The sequence below is a fragment of the Melozone crissalis genome, unplaced genomic scaffold (assembly GCF_028551555.1).
Source record: "Melozone crissalis strain CALT ecotype California unplaced genomic scaffold, PUWL_Pcris_2 ptg000018l_1, whole genome shotgun sequence".
NCBI classification, from domain to species: domain Eukaryota; kingdom Metazoa; phylum Chordata; class Aves; order Passeriformes; family Passerellidae; genus Melozone; species Melozone crissalis.
The window spans coordinates 30,388,295-30,412,464 of NW_026535796.1; the positions used below are offsets into that span (position 1 = coordinate 30,388,295).

A 24,170-nucleotide genomic window follows, 5' to 3' on the forward strand; every position below is an offset into this window, starting at 1 on the left:
CAGCCCATAGTTAGCAATAAGTAGGCAGAAGTCTTTGTAAAAAAATGGCCTGATATTTTCCCTATTCTTTCCTGACCTCCCTCCCTCTCCATTCTCCTCTGTGTCCATGTTAGCTATGCTGCTGCTTCACTCCTGCCAGAGAAGTTTATTTGAAGGTCACATGCAGCCAGCTGCCCTCTGGAGAGACTGGAGCAGGAGCCTGGAAAAGGGTGTCTGGTGGGCACTGCCACCCCACCGTGGTGGGGCTGGCCCTGGATGTGCCTCCCCAGTGTGCCCACCCCACCACTGCCACTTCCCAGTGTTTGGGAACAAAGGACAAGCTCATGGGCATGAGGCAGAGCTCTGGTATCAACTAGATTATGATTCCTGGCTTGCCCTAATGATGGGTCTGAATCTCCTCCTTTTCCTAAGAAAAAGAAAAGCTCACTGCCTCTTTTCAACTCCCTTTCCATAGCAATAAAGGTAGTGGAAATAATATCAAATAGTAATTAATAAAATAGAAATAGTTCCTTTAAGGAAAACTTCAGGTACTCACATTATTTGAACAGAATGGCATGCAGCACACCATAAACTTTGTTAACTTAAGTGACGTACCTCAGTTTTCATGTCAGTCTAACACAAATGAAGTATCAATCGTGTTTTCCTCTGCTAAATTGCGAATTACATTCTCAGACACCTAAGGAAGTTTCAGACATTCAAAATTCTAGAGCTATAGCTGTTTTGTGAGTAACTTTTCATTATGTATAACTAGACTGGATTTGATACTAAGTCAGTTTGAGAGCTTTATTTTATTGTTTAGAATGACATAGGATTAGAAGAGAGTAACTGTCAAAAAAGAGACCATGCAAAGTCAAGCCAGCACTAATTAGAAAGCCTATGACATTTCCCAGATTAATTGAGAGACTTTATTTAATTCATTAATGTAGGTACACAGTTTATGGTAACTGGGGCCAGCCTCATCCCCAATGGGCTGCAGCTGTGAGCAGCAGGTGAGCAGCATTGAAGGTAACGAGACCTGGAGTGCCCAGGGGCGCTGCCCAACCACCAAAGGGAACAGAGGGCACACAGGTGCAATGCATCAGCATCAGGGGTATAAAAGGCTGGGCTGAAGAACAAGAAGGGCAGATGCCTGAAGCCTTCTGAAGTGAGGTGGTCTTACTCTGTATGGGTTGAAGCTTTCTGAAATTGTGTGATGATGCACAGTGGCTGTATCCACTGTGACACATTAATCAAAAGGTATCAAAGTTTCTTCTTTCTTTCAAAGTTGGCTGGTGGCTAAGAGATATTGAGATATTATTATAAGAGATATTATTCTTGTTATTATTTCCTGTTGTTTCTTTTAAAATCAATAATCAAAATTTTTACTCCCAGGCTGAAGTTTAATGGACTGAAGGGTTTTAGGCAGTAGCACATAGCACACACTTTGGACATTATTGGACATCTTTGGGGAATTGGGGCTTCTTACTTAAAGTTGAGCTTTTGTTTTACTCTGGGCTTCAACATATGAAGTGTGTAGGGTCCAGCCTTTTGTGCACTTGGTTTCCTACCATCTAGAAAGGAATTTTCATGGCTAGGGAAAGCAGTTTTTGCCAGAAACTTTTCTTGTCCAAATAGAACTGGCAAGTAGCCAAAAATGTGCTGGTGGTTCTTTAGTTGTGAATTTTAATTTCCAGGCAGCTCCTTTTAGTACTTGTTCACATAACCTTTGCTTCTTTCATTGCCACTCTGAGCAGAGGGTGTGAGCAGGTTCCTGGTGCAGGAGGTGATGGCTACAGGCTCAGTCTCCAGCCCCAGGCCTTCACGAGGGTTATGGGGAGGGGCTCTGCTCTGCCAGCCATCCTGCTCTACCTGGAGGCTGGCAGCAGTGTGGCCCACTGGGCACAGCAGCAGCTTGCCCCCAGCTTTCAGAATCTTCACTCATCTCTCTGTCTCATGCGCACATGAAAGCCAGGCTACTCAGCATGCAGAGGGCAGTGTAGTTTGTCCTACAGTTGAAAAATGATAAGGAGATTTTTACTTGGTTGGCTAGAAACTTCTTTACCCTCTCCTGAATAAAAAGCCACCCCCCTGACATTTTTTTAAACTCATTGTCATTCATTCAACAGTGTTAAATCTGCTCATTTTGAAGTATCAAGTGTTTTCCCCTAGCAACAAGATTTTTCTGTAAGTGACAGATTGGATGTAGGAGCAGGGTGGGGCAGAGTGAAAATATATTTTTCTTAAAATACTGTTCAACAACTACTGCCTTTAGAGCCTTAGTGTTAAAATCATGCTACTGACTGCTTATTTTAAGTAAGGTTCCCTTAAATGATAACCAAATTTGACTTATAAAATTTGTTCTTAAATTGGCACATACGATATTAAGTTTTAAATATAGAAATAATTTATAGCTCATACATCTCAATTCTGTATCACCACGTAGGAATCATTTGTTTAAAATATTCCTTAACAACAGGCATATACTAACATGGGCTCTAAAATCTGTGGCACCATACTTTAAAGGGCTGTTTGCATTTTGTCTGTTTCTTTAAAGGGCTTCCGTATTGTCTCGGACTCCCCTGGAAATGCAGTAAGGATTCGTATCACATCTCGGTTGCCATAGCAACAGCAGCCTTTCCCATAATGAGCTGCATCATCTGAACTGATGTCACAGCATCATGCAGCAGGTCACACAAGGCACCTCCTAGTATTGCATCTTACAGATGTGCCGTAAACATCAAAAGAGGATGATTTGAACAGGACACGGTAAGTTGCAAAATATTCTGCTGCTCTTAATTGCAGGGTTATTTTTTCCTGTTTTCTAAGGTTTTCCTAATGTAAGTGTGTGGGTTTTGCCTTGTAAAATCATTTTGAAGAAAGATGCTGCATGCCTAAGTATTATTTTCAGGCAGACAGGCTAAGACAAAGGCCTACAGAAAATGCATTCAGTCTGAATGTTTAGACTTGCCTTTGCATTTGTGATAATAGCCTGAATATTTGAAGAGAGTATATTTAAATTTCACAATCCAATTAAAGTGGCTACTGTCTGATTTGCTTAAACGGAAAGAATGTCTGTTTTCAATTCTAATGCCATAAACATAGCTTGTTCTTTTCCCTGTCTCTTCATTTAAGCATTCTTATTATGTTTAGCTCCTCTTTGAACCTATTTTTTCTCAGTAGCATTAATATCACCTATTTATGTTCATTGGCCTTCCATGGCATGATAGCACAGAAAATGCTGTGCAAACCAGTGCTGAACGAGCAACTGGAACAGTATTGATTTTAAACATGGTTCAGTACTGTCCTATTTCTACTGGTATTCTTAAAAAAAACCCCAAAACATAGATTTAATTGTCAAAAATAACCAAGTATTTTAAAAGGACAGTAGCTTTTAGCTCTTCTACTCTTTCACTTTCTTTGACTCTGTTTTTAAAATTATAGTATGAATTTAGTGAATTTTTAGAACTATCTTTTACTGGAAAGAAACCAAGCTTTTTTTTCTGCTGCAACTGCAGTAAAAGGTGTAGCCAAAGATTCAAGCGTTCTGAGGGGGTTTGCTATGAATAAAATAATAGCAATAATTAAAAAGGTTTTGACCTCTATCTTGGGAAGAAAACACATATCTTTTATATTTAGAAAGCTGGTTAAAATAATGTCTACAGTATTTAGTAGTTCTTTACAATGTCCAGTATTTGTTTATGTTGTATTAAGGTTTTTCTTTTGGAGCCTAGGTTTATTTTGCTTAGCTTCAAGTTAATCTTGCTGGATGGTATATAACAACATTATTGTTTGATTTTGCATGTTTGAAATATTGTCTTTCAGCTGCTTGCTATTAGAAGGAAAAGAAAAGACTAGACACATGTCATTTTAATTGATCAATATGTCCACTAGGAATTAGGGAGTGGTCTCTGGCTCTGTTTCTCCCTGTGTAGTTTATATTTCAAAAGTGCAGCAAGAAAAAAGCAATCACTAATTTTGTAGTGATATCAATATTTATTGTGGGGTTTGGTCCCTTCTATTTGATAAAATAATAAATGTAGTGAGATCTGACTACTCCTCAATAGGGGTGTGTGTGATGGTCTTGTCTGGCACAAGCTGGAACAGAGCCCTTATATCTTAATTAGGCAGTCTGTACAGAATCATATCTGCTTTTTTCTGCATGCTCTGGGTACCTCTGTTGGGGTTTTTTCCCCACTGCAAAACACAAAGCAAATGACTGTAAATTAATTATTAGAGTTATGTTTTATTTATTTGTGATATATTTTTACAGTATGAAAGTGGTGGTCTCCTGCACTTGCTGTTCCCATCAGGCAAACTCGGAAGGGATGAGTTAGCAGGAGGATGGGGGCAGGGCAGGACAGCTGATGTCTGCCTAGTGGCAGAGTCGGGTGTGAGGGGAGCTGGTGAGCAATGCCCTTAACGTGCAACTTTAGGGATCATACAAGAACAGCCAATGAGACATGAATGTCAGATATTTCTGGTTTAAATATTATGCTTTTAGTATCATCAACAATAATAAATGTGTTTTCTTAGGTTTTTAAAGTGACTTGATTACAACTAGAATTTCTCAGATCAATGTAAAAACTTAGGGGAAACATACTGGGTGAAAAAGAATACCTTTTGATGGTATTAATGGAGGCATGACCTATTATGAAGCCCTCAGTGAAGAAATTTTTCCCCCTAATAATAATACTTTGATTTTTAATAAGAATGTGATTTTTAAACACTTAACAAGTTCCTGTTACTATCTATTCCTCGCACTTCTTACAGCATTGTTTGCCATGGGAAACACCTGCTAATGATGGAGCTGTGATGGCACTACTTGATTCTTGTTAATCTTAGCTAATTCTGACTCCTGCTGAGTACTTTGATTATAGAATGCTTCCTGTTATTTTTTGTATGGGCCCAAGTGTTGCACTGAGATCTGTATGTGAGGACATGGAAAAGTATGGAGTGATGAAGAGAGTCTTACTATGAAGAGCAAGCCTGATTGCCTGAGAGCATGACCAAATGTAGAAACACTAAAGATATCACACAATTTTGCTTGTTGTTGAGGCAGATTCACAACTGGTACGAGTGAGACAGCATTTGACAGTGTGAAAATTGTGCTGCTTTCAGCTTTGTTTCACAGCTGGCCTTATACCATTACTGAAGGCAATGTATTTTGTAAATACATGTATTCTTCCCTGAGGTGGCTGCATTTGGGCAGCTCCTCTGAAGGCCAGAGTTCTTCTGTATCTGCAGCATCATACTGACATGGGGTTGGAGATGGGTGTATACCAGCAAACTGAGAGGATGTTACTGTGTAATCTTCACTTTGCTCTGAAGGGTTTTATTATATCATCAATTAACTGGTTCTTACATAGCTTAGCACTCAGTGCAGAGAGAAACAGAAGCTTGGTTCTTCCCAAAGCAGCTGTAGCAGCTGATGACAAAACCTGACTACAGCAATGGAAGTTGGTACAATTTTAACACTTTGTAGGGTGTTTTTTCACCATACAACAATGCAAAGCCTACCTAGAGGGGATCAGAGCATGCCCTCAATGGAAGGAAGTTTTCTTTCTTCTCTAAAGAACAGTTGAGGGAACCCAATGCTCTGAGCTTTATCTTTTGTAGGTCATGTTACAGTAGCACAGTGAGTGGGTGTCCTGTGCCTCCCACCTCTGACAGATCTGGAATGAAACTGTGTTCAGAAACTCATCCCTTGAAAGTCCAGTCCAAGGAGATCTCTAACAGAAGTGCTCAGGTATTGATTAGAATTGATGGCATTTCCAAAATCCTGGTGAAGTATTTCCTTCAAAATAATTGAGGAATTGGAAATAATTTAAAAATTCCCATGCCATCTCCTAGTCTACTTGACACAGCAGTGAGTTTTACAGAAGGGTTCATGAAAAAAATACTGACAGAATTATGGGCTTGATTTTTTTTTTCCTGGTCTCTGCTGAATACTCCTAGCTTCAGGGAGGGGCAGAATGTCTGAAGTTCCAGAGTTGCTTTTAAAAGAAAAAAAAAAGTGTATTAAAAGATATCATGTTTCTCTCTTGAAAAATTATATTCATATTTTGTATTGTAAATATGGCCCATGTTCTATAATGAAATTTCTTTACATTTTGTAATGAAATGATGTACTGGTGTTACTGGGACAAAATTAATAATACATGAATGAGAAGATGACATCAAGAAATCATCTTGCAACTAATTTACGTCTGAATACTAACATTTCTGTGGACTGGACAGGGTAAAGGTGACTTTTGCTTTTCCTCTTCTATAAAAACAAACACTCCTTTTCTGCAGCTAGAATCTACTTTAATGAAAGTTGCAAATGTTGCCCCTATAATGAGTTTCCCAGACTGGGCAAAGCCTTTCCTGCCACAGGAGGAAGGAATCAATGCAAAAGCTGAGCTGGATGGAGAGCCAAAAGGAGACCAGATTAGTGAGGGAACAGGACATAAGTGGTTGAAAGTGGCAATGCATGGACATCATATCTGATATCACAGTCATGATCCAGAGTTTTCCTGCAAAGGCAGCTCCTGTTTTGGGCTTCTCAGGCTCTCAGACTTTGGCAGAGGGCAAGGCAGGCCTCAGCTGTGTTTCTAACCCTAGCAAGCTGTTACTGTAGTAATTTTCTGTTTAGTCAGTGTTTAAAGGCTGCCTGTACCTTGCTTGCTGCACAGGCATGTATCCTGTTTGACCTGTGCTCCTGGACAAAGACCTGTGGAGTATTGTCCTCCTCATATCCAGTCTTATATTTTATATTGTTTGTAGGATTAAAATTAAAAGTACCTTTCTCCACTTCATATCCATTAAAAAACCTGCTAAAATTGTGTAATATAAATCCTTCAACTAATGTGATATGTTCATATTTATATGCATATATTATGTCAGAAGGGTCACCACAGAAATCTCTGAGTATCAAAATGTGCTTTCCTGAAGCAGAATTTCTCTTATTTTTGACAAGCCTTCAGAAAAGCTTTGCTTCTGGGGAAAAGAGGGAATAAATTAAAAAACAATCCAGATAGCTCTTCCCTTCCTGTTTGGTGCATGAAAGACAGGTTTCAAATATCTGCACTCCTGAGTGCTATGAATCCCAGCAAGGCTGACTCAGCTTTTCATCCCTCCAAGGTCAAAAAATTCAGCTCAATGTACTTTACAATGTCTGGCATTTTCAGGCAGGATGTTTCAAGCCAGGAATGCTCTGTGTGAACTCTGTTTTCATGGCATGTGTCAGATGCAGGCTTGCCCTGGCAGACTTGGCCAAAATGCTGCTGCCTCCTGCTTGTCCAGTGTTCAGTCCTGGTGGTGGGCAAGGAGGGATTTTTCCCTCAGCTGTGTCAAGAATGTCTTCTAAGGTGCCTAAAAGTGGAGATAGCTTGTAAATATATGGCATGTCCTGCAGCCTGAGGGATAATCTTTGTGTCCTGAGGAGAGTATCAGCCTCAAAGTTAAGGGTGGAGAATGAGCACTGTAAATCGCATTGACACTTCCCTGCCTTTGCCAGCCCAGTGGCTCCTGGAGCTGCCAAGAGCACTGAGGGCCAGCAGTTGGCTCTGGAAGACTCACTGCTCTGTAGGTGAGGCAGTAGAGAGGCTCTGAGAAGGGGAAGATCCTTGGGGCAGCAGGCACAGAATTACTGACCCCCAGCACTGCTGCTGCCCCACATCCAGCTGCTTTCTCAGAGGCCCAAAGTATGCCAAGCATTTAGCTGGACTCCGCATTCTCTCTGTGGCAAAGAGGTCTTTCAAGTGCTGGTGATTTCAATGAGGAAATAGCTCTATAAAATACTGTTCTCAGCCTCTGTGGTACCATGTCTTATGGGAGCTGACACACTTAGAAAGATGGGCTTTGTTAGCATGAGGTTGTGCTAAAGAACTCCCAGCATTGGACTGAGGAAGCACTCAGCTGCAGTAATTAGCTCTGCTTTCAGTCTTACTGGATATCTATTACTTTTGTATATGTTTTTTGTCTTTCAAGAGCTACCCTGTAGTGATTCTCTTGTTAGTCCAATGTTGTCACAGTTTCAGAATTAGGGTGCAGACATGAAGTTGCTTCATGTGCTGTCAGATATTAATGGCAGTTTTTTGCTGGCTGGGGGTGTGGATAAAATGAAGAAGGCTAGTATCTGAATCCAAGTTTGTTTGTTCTCTGTGTAATTTTGCAGCATTTTTCCCCTGGTCTGAAAGCTTGTAGCTGAATCTACTTCAGTCTTAAAACGCATCCTGTGTATCCTCCATAAGTCCTCCTTGCAGGTTATCTTAGACTTGTATTTGTTTTCAGCTCCTCTCAATTCCATCATTTGTTGACTTCTTTTGTCTTACTTTCTCCTTCCAGCTTGCTGTTTCTGAATTGTATAACTGTAATTGCTCTCTTCTACAAAGTTGTCATTCTTTTCTTATTTAAACACTTTGGAAAAATGTTGCCTTTCTTCTGGACGGTTTCTGTGGGACTTCAGGGTTATTACTATGTTTTAAATCAATAAAATTCGGATCTCTCTACTGGAGCTTGGATAGAACTCTTACAGTGCTAGGGGTTGTAATGATTTGCCTGAGAAACAGGCAAATCTTTTCTGACTTGTTTGCCTTGGTTTTTAGCTTAACTTGAGGTGAATAAATTTTTTTTCTTGCTTTTCTTAAATATTTCCTTATAAGAGATAAGTAATGTGCACAAGTTTCTTGGAAAACCTCTGGCAGACCTGGGAGAAAAAGCTGTTTTTCCTGTTGCTTGTATAGAACTTAAAAAAAAGTTGTCTTTTATCTGCCTGTCTTTGTATTTTCCCGTTTGTGCTTCTGGTTTTCTTCTTGGTTGGTTGTTTTTTAATGGTCATGGTTTTATTGGATAAAGCTGAGCATTAAGTGGAGATCCATCATGAACTTTCAAGGGATTTAAGGCAAAAAATGTTTGTTACCTGATATAAACTAGGCTGCAAATTAAGACAAGAAGCATGGAACATTCTAGTTTTCAAAAGAGGAGTATCTGCTTATCATAGTGTTTTAGAGAAACTGAGTGTATTGATTAAAATGAAACAAAAAGCTGCACCTTTATGCAACATAATAATATACAACAAAAAGGAAAAAGTTCTGTGCACTCCTTGGTTAAAAAAAAACACAGCACAACAAAATCCCACATTTATTTTGAAAGTTTTAAACTAGCATTTCCTTTATTGGCTGGGCAAGTGCTCCTCCTTTGTTTAACAGATTGCTGTGATGGAATATTCTCTGCCAAGACATTTGATACAACAAAACATGTCTGCATAACAGGAAAAAAAGAAAACAATGTACCTACCAACTGAAATATTATGCTCATTAGGTAGAAAATTGGGAAGTAAGGACAGATGCCTTTTTTGCATTACATTGTACAACACTAGATGTTGGTAATTGAGTTCACCAAGAAATGCTATTGAACAGTCAATTGCATTACATTTTTATATCTATATATATGGTTTTGAAAGGTCTTTATTTGAGAGGCAGATAGAACATGTACAATGAACATAAACCAAAAAGAAAAGAGCCTGATATTATCAATTTTGAGGGCTGTATAAAATTGTTGTTCAGCTGATATTGCAAAATGAGCCTTAAAGAAACTTAAACAAAATACTAGTTAATGTTGAAAAAATCTAATGAAAAACTTTTCTTGATGCTTAGTTTTTGTCCTGAAAAGCTGTACTTCAGAGCTGAGTGCTATTGATGGAATAACTATAGTCTATTGAGAATGTTTTCAAATAAGGACATCTTTCAAAGCTGTTGCATGAAGCTACTCCAGGCTACTTACAGTTTTCAAGTGTGTTAGATCATGTTTAGCTTTTCCTGCTGAAGAGGATAATTCCCTGGCCAAGGCTGTACTAGCTAGTATATGTCCTTCCTGTACTTTAAGCTTCACTGCTAGTCTCCTAACAAATATCATTTTTTTAGAATAATAAATCAGATTTAGTTTGCTAAAAACCCCTCCCCTTCAAGCTCATAGCTCCAGCTAGAACAGGCTGCTATCTGTCACATTTCAGCATGTCTACTCTGTTGCTAAGGCAATGACACAGCAGATATGTAAGTTGCCATTTTAAGGGTCAGCTATTAAAATCTGCAGTGTCTATTCTATAGATCCTTAATATGCCATCTAGTCTTATTCCTTCTCAAAATTTCATCCTAGTATCTTACTCGGTCATTAACAGCAGCAAGAAGTTTTTTCATGTTAATATGCACAGATAACCTTTGAAAATAATTAGGGGATTTTGGGTTTTCTTGTATCTGGAGAGGGTGGAATCTAAATATACTCTGTGCATGATGTAAAAACAGTGTATCAGCAATAATGGTGCTAGCTCTTTCAGAAGAAAAGAATTTTAACTCCTGAAGTGCTTTGCACCTGTATGCAATGCAGTAGCTTTTTGAAGTAAACTTTTAAATAAATGTAGAGGCTTGAATTTGTATTTCTGTGAATTACACTGTAAACTTCTAAATTATTCTTTCTGCTCTGCTTTGTTAGGTCACTTTGAATTGGATTTGAAGTTCAGTTTTATTTGCTGGTCCCACCTACTTGATCCCTTTTCTTTGCTGTAATTTATAAAGTCACTTTCATCAAGAGAGATAAATAATCTCCCTCAGATGTCTCTTGTTCCTGTTATTGTTAGGCAATACAGAGAATTGTTTGCCAGCACCTTGAGGGCTTGAATGGTGAGTTCTACAAAACACTGGTACTTAAGTAGTTTGAGAAAAGAGTTTAGGTATTCCACCTCCTGTGCTTGTCATGAAAATGTACTGAAACTAGTACAAGGAACTCCTGGGTTTAAATGTTAGTGTAATAGGATAGAGAATAAAAGCTGGTCAGAGAAGTGATAAACTACAAGAAAGGTAGTGAATGGCCTGTGATACTTGAACCAAGGAGACTGGAAACTGCTTCTGGCTCTGATACTGAATGTGCCCCTTTCACATTGCCTCTGTACCTGTGCCCCTTGCTCATCCCTGTGGAATGGACACAATGTCATTGATTCCCTTTGCAAACCACTGTGTGTTTGTGCCAGGTGACACCACTGCCAGTGTAACTTCACACACAGAGACACACATACAGGCAAGGGGCACACATCAGAGAGAATGGTGCAAGGGAACAGGCCTGAATGGAAGAGATGTGGGGGGCTGGAAAATGCCATGTTAAACCTAAAGCAAGCAAAGTAGGCTTGGGGATTTTTGGTCTTAGGTAAAAGATTGCACAGCAGAACATTTACAAAATATGTCAAAAGCTCAGTGGTTTTAGCAGCACAAATTTACATTTTTAAGTAGTGTATGCTCCATGATGTTGAGTCTGCTGAATTGAAAATGTCAGCTGAATTCTACAATGAAGTTTAAAATGACCAGGCAACTATCTGTACTGGCTGACTCAAAGTGTTTTCCATACAGATGGAGAGGCAGCACCGCTGTAAAGCTGGATGCAATATGTGCATGCCATTCTACTTAAAAAGAAATTAGTGGTTTTTGTGAAAGGGGGACCTGCCTGCTTTTGCATGACCTCCAAGGGCTCCTTTCCAAAATTAGAGATTGATAAGAATTGTTCCACAAGATGCTGTCTTTCCAGTTATTGCAGACACATCAAAACACCAGTTGTTGATCTTCATGAAACTTTATTGCCTAGGTTTTGTTCAGAGAGCACACAACCCAAACCAGCTATTGACAGATGGATATGCATTAAAATGAGATATAAGATACATGATGGGACCAACATCTGCTCTGAATTAGGCAGTCCCCTGGGTTGTGGAGATAGTGCTCTTTCCATTCTAATAAATACTTATTTTTTAAACCAGAATAGCTGTGTCGAGTTAGCTAAGGGTGAATATTTTCAATTAATGTGCCAACAGCTCAGGGAAGAGGAACATAGCAAGAAAGGCACTTTATGAGTGATAAAGAGTAAAAGTAGACCTCAAAATAACCTCTATTGTTTTCTGACTCCCAATATAATCTAAAATCCACTTCAGTTTTGTCTTAGTCCTGTATACTGACATGTAACTCTGATTCCTATATTCATCTTTTGAATTGTTAAAAATAAAATCTAGAGATATATTTAGTATGTAAATTAAACAAACTAGTCTGCTAAACCTAGCACCTAAAAGTACTGCTAGGCATGTGAACTCCAACAGCATGTTTTATTGAACTTTATTGAATGGTTTAGAAATTGAATTGTGTATTTCCCTGTGTTCTTACTGACTGTTGATTGTTGATGGATCCTTTTAATCTGTGTAGTACTACATGGTTTTAACTAGCCCTTAATAAATTCAGAATATGGACATCCATTACTTAAGCAAAAGTATGAAGATAAAATAACATTTTTTTATATTTGTCAGGTGCTTTCATTGGTATGGGAGAACCACAGGGAAGGCACAGGTTATAGAGAACCTCAACAAACCTTCAGCCTGTGAAATGATATTTCCCCCAGCTAGATCCAGCCTGAAAATTATACAGTCTGAAAGTGAAATTTGATACCACTTGGAGCTAGGAAAAACGCCAGCTTGGCAAGGCTCATAGGTTTTTTTTTTTTAGCAATATTTTCCTAGACTGGAGGCGGCCTCAGGGATTATAATTAGCCTGTCTTGGACTGATTAGTGTTGGGTACTTGAAGATCCTTGATCAGCAGAATAACATGTCCTGACAGCCCAGTGGAAGAAAGTCCAGCATTTGACTTCTCCCTGCAGGCAGCTGAGAAAAGAATCTTTGGGTAGAATAAATCCCTTTATGAGAAAAATGGTGGATGTAGTGAATACTCAGATGTGGTTATCTCCTGGGCCAGGATGCACAGTGATGTATTCCAGCCTTTCAAATCATTTTACTGAGAGTGAGGAAAAGAAAATCTGTGCCATAAGACTGTATTTAAGTCCTCCTTTTCTGATTGATAGCTCATAACTGCCAGATGGGCCACAAGCAGAAGGTAGCTTTCTTTCTTCTTCTAAGATCTTCTAAGACACCACAGAATCCAAGTGAGATTCAAATGGGATGAAAAAGGTAATGTGATAAACCCCAAAATTCTGTGCAGTGACCTGTTAGAAACCAGATAAAGATGTAAATATAGGGCAGCTCACCAGCCATTTGATAAAAAAAGTTATGGATCAATTAGCAACTCCATCATCTTGAGAGTCTGAAAAGTCTGATAATGTTATCAATCAGAGTATTACACTTTTTGGATGGTAATGCAATACCAATTATATCCTTTTTCAATGGGAGGAAAAACATTATTCTTTAAAGAGATTATAGGAGTAAATGTACAAGGTAGGAAAGGAGATTGATATCATTGCCTTGACACAGATGGGTGTTCATCAGGGATGTTGACTCCAAGTAACAAATCTAGCACACAGCATGGAAAACTTGATTAACACTCCCCCCACCCCCACTAAAATCCAAGCTTCTGAGTGTTCTTTTTAATTTTAAAAGAAGAGTGAGGGAACTAACAAGGCATAATGGTACTTTAATGGCTCCCAGTGAGATAATTCCTGCAGCAGTGATGAGGAGGAAGGCTGTCAGAGTTCCCTTGGGAGCTGCGCAGAGCATGGGAGGAGCAGGATCTGCAGCACAGCAGCAGTGAGTGGGATTCCTTACCACTGATGATATTGCATGCTGATGAATTATATTTTGGAGCTGCTCCACAATATCAGCATTAGGTTATTCTTGAAGTTACCTTAGCATTTACTCCTCTCACAGTTATTTCTCTGCTGCACCTATTACAGGCATGCCAATGAATCTTGCCCCAGGTGCTGCTCAGTTCTTGGTACAGAGCTAACTCAACTCCTGCTGACTTCTCATGTTTCACTTCTAATGGGAATATAAATCTGTAGATCTTATTCAAGGCTTACCAGGGTCATTAATAAACTTCAGGCCCAATATCTTCCCATGTTGTGTGGGGGTTTTTTGTTTTCTTTTTTCCCCTGATTCTGTGATTTCCCCAAGGAAAGTGTCATGAAGTTGAACAAAGCCAAGCTGAATTCTTGGAAGAAGTAAAAACATTAGAAATGTATGTGCCTCATTTGAGATGGAAAGGTTTGATAAAGGGTTGTGGGACTGTAAAGATTTGGGAATAATCTTGCTCCTGAATTTCCTGCCAAAAAATGAATATGTTATTAGTTTTGCCTGTGAAGTTCCGGTTGCTATTAGAGTACTGTGAAGCACAAAAGTGGTTTTTGTGTACTGGAAAGTTGATTATGATCTGAGTACCAGTAATACTTTGCAGGTAGGTTTTAAACTAATTTTTCAAGAAGCTAACATGAGTGTTTTGCCTTCTTGAGAGATGATAAAACAATCTTCTCAAATGTTATCCTGGCTTCAATTTCTAAAATATAGCTTTAAAAGGGTAAGGTAGCCAAAATCTTCAGGAATGCATCAAAAGTGTTAAAGAAGTGAATTTATTTTCTATAAGGCCAAGTAAGGTGTCCATGGCTTTAAAGTAAGATTGAAAAAATTACTAATTTTTATGTGGAGTGGGCTATAATGGTTGATAATGTCTTAGCATTTTATTGATTTTTGTTTTGTTCTTATTTGAAATGTAAAAAAAAATCCTAGTACTGAATCTGAAAATAGAAGGTTCTTGATGTATAGGAAACCAAGTTTTTCACAGTGAATTCTTGGGACTAAAGCATGGTGCTAAACTTAAAATGTGAATTTATGGGAATTATTTATGATAGCCCTAGGGAATTAAGTCCTGTTTAATGACAAAGCAGGGATAACAGTGATGGAGTACACAGGCAGTAAGAACATTAAGGTCCAAAAATCACAACTCCATTTGCTGATGTAATTCCACCTGATTTTGGAGAGGTCAGCAGTAGTTACGGTAAATACCAGGGGTTTTTTTGTAGCTCCTAGAAACAAACCAAACACAGCAGTGTGATCCATTTTGGTATTAGTGTTATACTTCTATGCTTGTTGTTATCTACACTTGCATGTGAAGTCATGCAGAGATGCACAAAAAAGTCCCAGGTATCTCCTCCCCACCCCAAATGCACTGAGAGTCTGTGAGCAGGCCTGCAAAGTCACCTACCAGGAACATGGCAGGTATGTGAGAGGCTGTTAAAGATTTGTGCTGTGACCTCCTACATGATGTATTACAAGCTTTTTGTTTTTTGGGAAGTGATCTTTGCTGCCAGAAATATATGGGGAGTGCTAAACAAGAGAGTCAATATACTTTTAGGATGCTTGGGCAGACAGGGAAGGGACTTGTGAGGAAGAATTGTGCCCAGGGTGTGTTTGTCAGGGCTTCCAGCTCCACGGGAAGGTGGGAACAGTCTGGCTGCTGAGAGAGCATGCATAAGCCTCAGAGAAGGGGCACACAACAGGAAACAAGGCTTTGGCCAGAGCTACCCCAGGTAGAAGAGGAGGAAATATTTGGTTTCTGGCTACAAGAAACCAAGGGAGAATAAGGTAACAGCTGAAATAAACAGGCCAGAACTGCTGCTTGACAACCCCATGGGCCTCGGCTCCTATTCAGCTCCTGTCAAAGTAACATGAACGTTGCAAACTCCTCTGTGGCCATTTAATGGGTATGGTGCACTATTTCTAATCATATTTGGAATAAGGTTAAAGAGTTAAAAAGTACAATATGCAAAAAATGTATCTACTGGCTTTCTTCTGTATGGTTACAGCATGCAGAAAATGAATCAGCAGCAATTTAAGACCACAGTAATAATAAATTTAACTTCAGCTAAGCAAGCTCATTTTTTAAATCCTTGGAGACTTTGCAAGACATTTTAATGGGTCCTTTGTGATGTGGATATGTCCTCAGTTTAAAAACTGGACTAAATGGTTCCTTTTGCATAACTTAGGAAGGAGCTTTCATACGGTAATGATTTTAGGTCACTGCTAAGCTAGACCAGATGTGGATGAATGGCTTAACAGTGAAATGCTGTATATCCCATTACAAAGCTTTTTAGGTCTATATCCTTACCCTCTTGGTAATAAGCTTGCAGTTAATGAGTAAGTTCTTAATACACAGTTATATGTCAAAAGAGGCAATCATAGTTCCACCATGGTTTTTGATGATGTTGAGGAAGCCAGTCATTGACAAACTAAATTGACAGGGTGTTCTGTAATTAGGAAAAATTGTGTATAAATGCTGGCTGGAAAGATATTGTCTTCCTCTGTGTTTTAGAGGTTAGAAGAGGAACACATTGAAACCATAAAGTAAACTTATTTTCTGGGTGAAAAGAAGGAAGCAGTGTAATGTAATGAGCTGCTAAATAAGGAATGAACTTTCTGAAATATCAGCTGCATTTTTTTAAATATGAGCAGTTTTTGTCTAAAAATAAGACATTATTGATTTTTAGAGATTAAAAAAGTTACCTTTCTCTTGTCTGAAATATCAGGAATAACAAAAGATAATTTGTCAACCTTTCTACTTGTTGATATTTAATAATGTAGAATAAAACAGTTCAGTTGTCAAGAACCTGTAATGATCATCTTGCCCAATTGTCTGACTGCTTCAGGGCCAACCAGCATGTTGTCCAAATGCCTCTTAAACACTGACAGGCTTGTGGCATCAAAGACCAACAGCTAAGAGAGCTGTTCCAGTGTTTGACCATCCTCTCAGTGAATAAATGCTTCTTAATGCCAGGTCTGGACCCTGGCCAGCTTTGAACCATCAAAGAGCCATTCATTTGAACCACCTGTCCTGTCACTGAATACCAGGGAGAAGAGCTCAACACCTCCTACCCCACCTTCCATCTTTGGGAAGCTGTAGAGATCAATGAGGTGTTGTCTCTAAGCTCCTTTTCTCCAAACTAGACAAGCCCAAAGTCCTCAGCTGCTCCTCATAAGAAATTCCTTCTAGCCCTTTCCCAGCTTTAGTGCTCCCCTCTGGCTGCATTCAAGGACCTTCACTTCACTTGCTAACTGTGGGACACGGACCTGCCCACAGCACTCGAGGAGAGGCCTCAGCTCTGAGTGCAGAGGGGAAATGTTCCCTTTTGGCTGGCTGGAGATGGGTTGGATGCACCCCAGGATGGGTTTCCCCCGGGCTGCCTGAGCACACACTGCTGGCTCACCCTGAGCCACTGCCAACCAGCACCACCAGCCCTTTCTGCAGGGCTCATCTCCAGCCACTCCTCCCCACATTTATACCTGTGCCTGGTGTTATCCAGATTTATATTATAACATAATAATCAAAAATATTAAATTGATTGGGCTTACAAGCTCAGAGTGTTGAAATCTTGGTTGTGTGTTGTGCTAGTTCTATATTTGTAATTCACTCTTAGTAGCCCTTTTATTTGTTTAGACACATATTTTTGGGTCAGGAATGTTACATGAACCCTTTGAAAATGAAGGATCATCCACTAAACATTATGGAGGTGTTCAGCCAATTAACTAATGAAGCCTTAGTGCATCTGTTTACCTCACCGTTAATTTTGTCTGTGTAAATGCTTTATCATAGATGAATAAAACATAATTCAAGTAAATAGAGAAGAATTTAATTAAAATCCATGTTCCTTTAGAACATCTGTCACAAACAATAGATCTGTCCTGTATATACTTTAGCATCAGTCCACATAAAAAATCTTATGTGCTGTGATTTTTAAAAAGAACTCTGTGTTTGTAAACGAAGTATTTTTATGGACTTTACATTTAATAGTTCAGATACTTCAAAGAATAGGCTGCTTGCCTCTGCAAAAGAACAGACAATACCAGTAGATGTGCTACTTTCTGAAAATAATAACTATATCCCTCTAGCATGTAGCTCAATTTAATTACTGCTGACTTTTACTTTTTTTTCCCCCATGACTATTAGATTACAATACTGAATTATGGTCTCCTTAATAAATCCAAACATAGTAAAACACTATCTTTAAAATAGCACTGAAGGACTTAAAATTCTGCTATAAGTTCTATTTTCCTCTGTGTGAAGCTAAATGAGAGCCACAATTTCATATTCTTTTACAGCTGGAACACATAGGTTAGGCATTCATTTTTTAACCAATTTGCTAAACAAACTTAATAGGCAAATGATTTTCTTTTCTCTGAGAAATAGTGCATTTTCTTCAGGAGTTTGAAGATTCCTCAGGATTTTAAAAGTATTCAGAAGGACTTGGTACCATAGTTGGCAAGCAGAACTATTTATCCATAGACCAGAGTGAGACCCAGGAAATTTTTTCAATACAGTGATATGGGCCAGAATTTAAAATTCTTTATGGCTTCCCAGGTAAAAAAAAAAAAAAAAAAAATCCTGGAACAAGACTGAAAAAGCCACTTTGGTTCCCATCATTTAGATTTTTATTTAGAGTAATTTATGATAGAGCTTTTCCTTTTTTTCAAAATTTAAAAAATCTTTTAGAAACGTTCTAAAATGTGAACTACTTTATTCTGGGAAATGTAGGTGCAAAGCTAATATAACCCTGATTGTTTGTCTTGTTTCTCAGTAAGCTGATTTTAGTTAAAAATTTACAAATAAATTTTAATCAATAAAGGAAAGAGAATTTGCAATTAAAGGCACAGTTTCTGATATTGATGAGAGAAATCTCTTATCAGTGCTGTAATGACTAAAAATTATGACAAGTTTGAAATGAATGGATTAAGGGATATTAACATAAAAAACAATGAAAGCTGTAACACTGGCCATGTGTTTAAAACCTCTTGCAAGTTTCTAATCTTTCAGAAAAAAATCTCCTTAATCACATTAATTCAGAATTGTATGTAGTTCTAGAATTATAAAGTTTTCAGAATAAAAATTTTAGGATATAAAAATAAAAGACATTTTAATAGTAAGCCTAAAGTTCATATTAAATATGACAGCCATTACAGTCTCTTTCATTGACAGTTTCATAAAGAAAAATGTATTATATGTAACAACACAGTTAAAATCTAAGTGAGAAATTGAATTGCAGCTAAAAATAGGTAGGTTTGAAGGCGGCAGCTTTAATGTGTAGGAAAATATATTGGTCTTTTGGAGTTATTTGGTCTTCTCAAGCTCTTCAGGCTTTTCAGAAGGCAAAAGAAACATTCCTGTGGCTAATATGTGGCTTAGCGTAAGTGCTTGCCTGGGCCTCAAAGCAATTTGTGATGTGAATTTTTGGGACGTTTTGTCCTACTTTGCTCTGCAGTTTGAAATTGTGAAACACTCTGGGAATACATTCTCGTGGTTTTTCTGACATGACCCAAATGAAAAATTAAATACTAGAAAACACTGTAACAGTTTGGTGTCTGCTATCTACTGCCTGTAACACCACAACTTTCTTAAATCAGTGAAGCTAATTACCTTAGGAAACACTGTGCTGGATACCAAGCCTAAGAACGTGTTTCTAAATTTGCGAGCTCTCGAAGCTTTGATAAGACACTGAGCTTCCATTCTCTGAAAATCAAAGTAGCAGACATAGTTTTTGAATGATTGGAAGTTAACTTAGAGCTAAAAACTTTATTTTCATTTTCACAACTCTTACCTTTCATTGCTCTTTTTAAAATTCCTTAAATTAAGAAGTGATGGATACTGTTGAATGAACGAAGACAGGAACAACGTAAACTAGAATGTTGTCTAGAATGAAAAGCAGTGGATAATTGAGTTAGCAGTCTAAATCTGTGAGTCATCTAGCACTTGATAACTTATGTTACTGTTAGGGGGACTAATAGAGATTTAGGTGCAGGGCTTTTTATGGAAGTTTTACGAAGGGTGATGTTCTTTAGAGAATTTGGAGAAATGGATCATCAGGAAGGGACTTGTAATAGTTGGTTCCTACACTGTACAAATGCAGAGTTGGATTCCTTCAAAGCTGGTATGATGGCAAACCTGAAAAGGCCTATACCCAACCTTTGGCTAGTTGTTGCTTGATAGATCTATCCTGAAATAAAAATTTTCTCTGTATTTCAGCATATTTTTAAAAGACGAACATGAGTGACTACAAGCATATGAGGAATAATGCTTCACAGCTCCAAAAAACTGTAGTGCAGATATTAAATATCTTTTATTCTGGGATGAGAGTCCTGGGACAAGTCTGCTGCTGGCAATTCCATAATGAAGTGCACTGAGAAATAGAGATATTTTTGTTTGACGACAATTTATTGTTGTCTCAGGATATAGAAATATATTGAGACAACAATATAATAAACTTGCTAGCTTTGCAGCATATAGCACATTGATGCAGAGAACTCCAGCCACTGAAACAGAAAGGCTGCATTAGTGGATTGCTCCACTAAAATAAAGATAATCAATAAATACATTTATATAAAACATAAACAAATAAATACAATAAATATATTTATCAACTTGAATTATTATTAGTGAAATATGGCTACTTTTGGAGTTATCAAATTTACAAGTTTGAGAAACCCCTCACTGCAACCTGCTGTGTGGTAGGGATGACCAACAGTGTCCACCTCAGAATTATCTATGTGCAGTGTCTACAAGCAACTAAAATAATGATGAAAGGGATCTTGAAGACTGACTAATAACTTCAGCTGAATATTTGCTATGGAAGAATTTGCATTATCATAGCATTACTCATATATATATATGAAGCCCTAATGCACTCATACAAATGTATAGCTGTACTTATTAATGAGTTCTGGTATACTAAAAAGCTTTCCTTCATTTCAAAATCTTTGCTTGATGAATCTCTTCACCTTAATTTCAGGAGGTCTCCTTCCATCTTGTCATAGATGGGCGCTGATGCTGCATTTCTCTACCTCTAGTTTGGTCACTAGCAGATGGGAAATGGGTCAAACCCTCTCAGAAGCCATATGTTTGCTCCCAGTGGGGAGCTGAAGGAAGAAAGGATTGATTTAATCCTTATTACTGCAAGGGCAGCCGTGTGTAAGGTGGATTTCTCTTAGGACTTTAAAATATTAATTCTAATTAAGGCAGGAAGTGAATTGGAAGCAGAATACAATACAGTAACTCTGTACATGCATTTCTATTTCATTGTGATGGGTACTTTCTGCTGGGGCCTGTTTGCTGTCCAGCAGCTGCTTCAGCATTTCCCTGGCTTGCAGTTTGCTCAGCTGTTACCAGCACTGCCTTTTCCCCCTCTCCTTATGGAAATAATGGGCAGTGCAGTCTGCTGCAGCCTCCTGCAGCACCTGCTCAGCTGCAGACAGGCCCTGGCTGCTGTGCTGGTCTAGAAGCTGGTTTGACTTGTTGGTAGCTCTCTCTGTAGCTCCTGCAACAGCTTGCCTCCAACCACTTCTCTTTTCTTCAGGGTTTCTTGTTCCTTTTGCTGACACACACTCACTCCTGTGGACATACCTTGTTTTAACTGGAGCAGAGTTTTGTGAAAGCAGTGTAACAATATTTTATTTTTCTGTCTGAAGGTGGAAAAGAAATTTTTCCCCTTGATGTTACTGAGTCCCAGAATAGAGGAAACGCTAGCTTTTTATTTACTTGAGGTATAGGCTTAGATTCTCTGCTCAGAAACTGCTCCAACTAGTTTAACCACAGGACAGGACAAGGAATGATAAACAGAAATTAGGAATAATTAATCCAGATGCAGGGCAGTGTCCTTACAGTAGCTATAAGGGATCCTACCAATAAATGAGACAGAAATTGCACTATAATATGGGCAGAGTGTCGTATTCTTCGAGATCCAGGCTGAAAGAGGCTTTTTGGGCATTTCATTTGGAATGTTCTGCATTTTGTGATGACTAATACACATTTTAAGTTCTAAGAAGTCTTGTGAGTATCAAAAGCATAAAATAAGTGCAGCTGAATCTTTCTGTCATGTCCTGTCAACATTTGGTGTGTTTTCAGACCTGCAATACCAGAAGATTTGAAAATTTCATTTGAATAGTGGCATAGATGATAGAGGCCTTAATACATTAATTTTTTCTTAAAATTACTCAGTACTGGTCTTGATGTCAGCAAGTGCTCATAGTGAAATCATATCTAGACAAGTGTGCCTTTATTTGTACATTCTGCTCAGCTTGTATTAATTGCTGCACTTGGTTCTGCCAAAAAGAATAATCTGCTGTTTCTACACTTACTTTGGTCCCTGTCTGTCTCGAATATCTGGGATGTAAGAGTGGAAAACCATAGTTCTTCAAGGTTTAATGTCAACAGCAAAACGAGATTATTACAGAGGCAAGATTTGCTTTGTTATAATATCACTCCTACCTGTTTTTTCCCTTGCTATAGTAATTGATTTTTCTCTCTGTCACTGTTTACTTAAAAAACTCTGAGCCAAAGATCTGTCAGCAGAGTGGATGTGGACACCAACCCCACATTTTGCCTTCACTTGTTCTTGGAGCTCCTATTTTCCCACTACCTCTACTTTCTCTTCTAAATGTAGCCAGTGAGAAAGGGAAAGGGTCAAACTCCTCTCAGTGAGTTCCTTTGAATTTATAAGCCATAGCTTTTCCATGTGCATTTAACACAATTTTTTTTTAATGTGCTCAAAGAGGCATCCTCTGAAAACTATCTGCTGTTGCTTGAAATTTTTGGGTGGAACTGCTGCATCTGAATGCCACTCTAAAGTCAAGAGCCTTACTGTTTGTCACTTTGTGAAGTTGTCCAGAATCTTCATGTATTTTTTTTCTTTCTGCTGGTGGGCAGCATGTCAGAAGGAGAACTTGCCAGGTCAATCCTCTCAGTTGAAATGCCCTGTATGTAGAAATATGAGTAGACCAGGATGTAAAAATCAAGCCAAGGCATTTCTAATAAAGAAGCACAGAAAGAGGAAACAGGAGAATGCTGGAGAGAAGCCTCAGTGAATGCACTGGAGGGCTCTCAACTCCTGAATCCTTAACTTATACTGAAGTAGACTGAGGTCAAATCTCTCTCTCTCAAACTTACCTAGGGCTTGGATCTGGGTGTTTTTATTGGCTAGCAGATCACTTAGAAGACTTGTGAAAACCATAATTAACTTGGAGTGAAAACTTATTTTAGGGGCGCCAGGCATGTTCTTTATTTCAGTCTTTATTTATTTCACTCTTACTGTTTGCCTTGCTCTCATAGGAACATTGATGTAGACCAGCTACCAGCATTTCAATCATACACAGAGATACTTGTGTACAACTTGCACTAGTCTAGAAACCAAAGTGGTGAAAATGCTGACTGCATATCTGTAGTTCCAATGCTGTTTGATAGCTACATGTACCACGGTGACAATCTAGGACGCTTTTTCTGTGCTTAAAATGTGCTGTAATTTCATAATGTTCAAACTGCAGGCTGGATACCACCCAGAGCAATGACCTCTGACTCATCCAAAGAGCTAAGTGCTGAGAAACCACTGAAGGTGACTGTGTGCAGGATTAGATTTGCAGCTAGATCTGTGAGACAGAATAGAGAAGCAAAGATATGTGAATATTGTGTTAGGATTGGAAGGCTTAAAAGAACACCAGGACTAAGACATTTGATCAGGGTGATTCACCGCTGTACTGGGAGAAGTATCCAGAAGCATTCTAATGACAGGAGTGTGAAGCATGTTCTTCACTTTATATTCAGCCAGGAACAAGGTACAGCTGGAACCAAGGCTCAGCTAGGAACAAGGTACAATCTGTCTCTCTTGCATCTCTGAGCACACAGACTTGAACCAGTTTTGCAACTGGAGCAAATCAGTGAAACTCTATTAACCTAATTGAGCCTGATGCTCAACCTCAAGGGACTCATGTGCTTTGTTTTGAGATTGTTCATTTTCTTCTGTATTTCTTCCCTTTCACCCCTTCCCCCCCATTTACCTGGCAGGTTTGCAAAATTTAATATAATGGCTATTTAACTTTCCTTCATCCAGTGGCTATTTTCTGACTGTGAAGAATAGGAATAAGTAGGTCACAGCAAAATAGTTAGGATGTGGAAACTACTGGAGCTTTGTAAACTGTGCTCATTCAGGTAAAAATACAATCTATCTAGTAGACAAGATATTGTCCTGAATGAGACCTGTTTCTTTGTGTCTGGAAGGCCACATAAAGATACAAATGCATTTAGATTTATATGCAGGTGACTTTTTTCCTATATATCAGTGTAAAGTGGTGTGTAACCACTGGAAGGCCACATAAAGATACAAATGCATTTAGATTTATATGCAGGTGACTTTTTTCCTATATATCAGTGTAAAGTGGTGTGTAACACCTTGATGAAAGAGTAATTTTGGATGTGCAGTTTTCCAGATGGGTAAATACCTCAAGCTGAATTTTCTTTGGATTTCTTTTGGGAGAGGGAGACAGAACTTCTGCAAAATATAATAGAAATATAGATTTGCTAGTGATACTAAAAAAAAAAACCAAACAAAGTGTAAGAATTTCTTTAAGGTGCTTTAGTATCTTTAA

At 38.5% G+C, this 24,170-nt stretch overlaps 1 protein-coding gene across 4 annotated transcripts in view; it reads left to right on the forward strand.

Annotated features, from left to right (window-relative positions):
* The first annotated feature begins 2,616 nt into the window (after nt 1-2,616).
* Nucleotides 2,617-24,170, forward strand: part of AKAP6 (A-kinase anchoring protein 6) — a 257,384-nt gene continuing 235,830 nt past the window's right edge. For 3 of the 4 annotated variants that reach the window (XM_054275178.1, XM_054275179.1, XM_054275181.1), the window contains exon 1: nt 2,617-2,745. The gene's annotated coding sequence lies outside the window, so the exon portion shown is untranslated. The remainder of the gene's footprint in view (nt 2,746-24,170) is intronic. The other variant, XM_054275180.1, reaches the window with a different exon arrangement.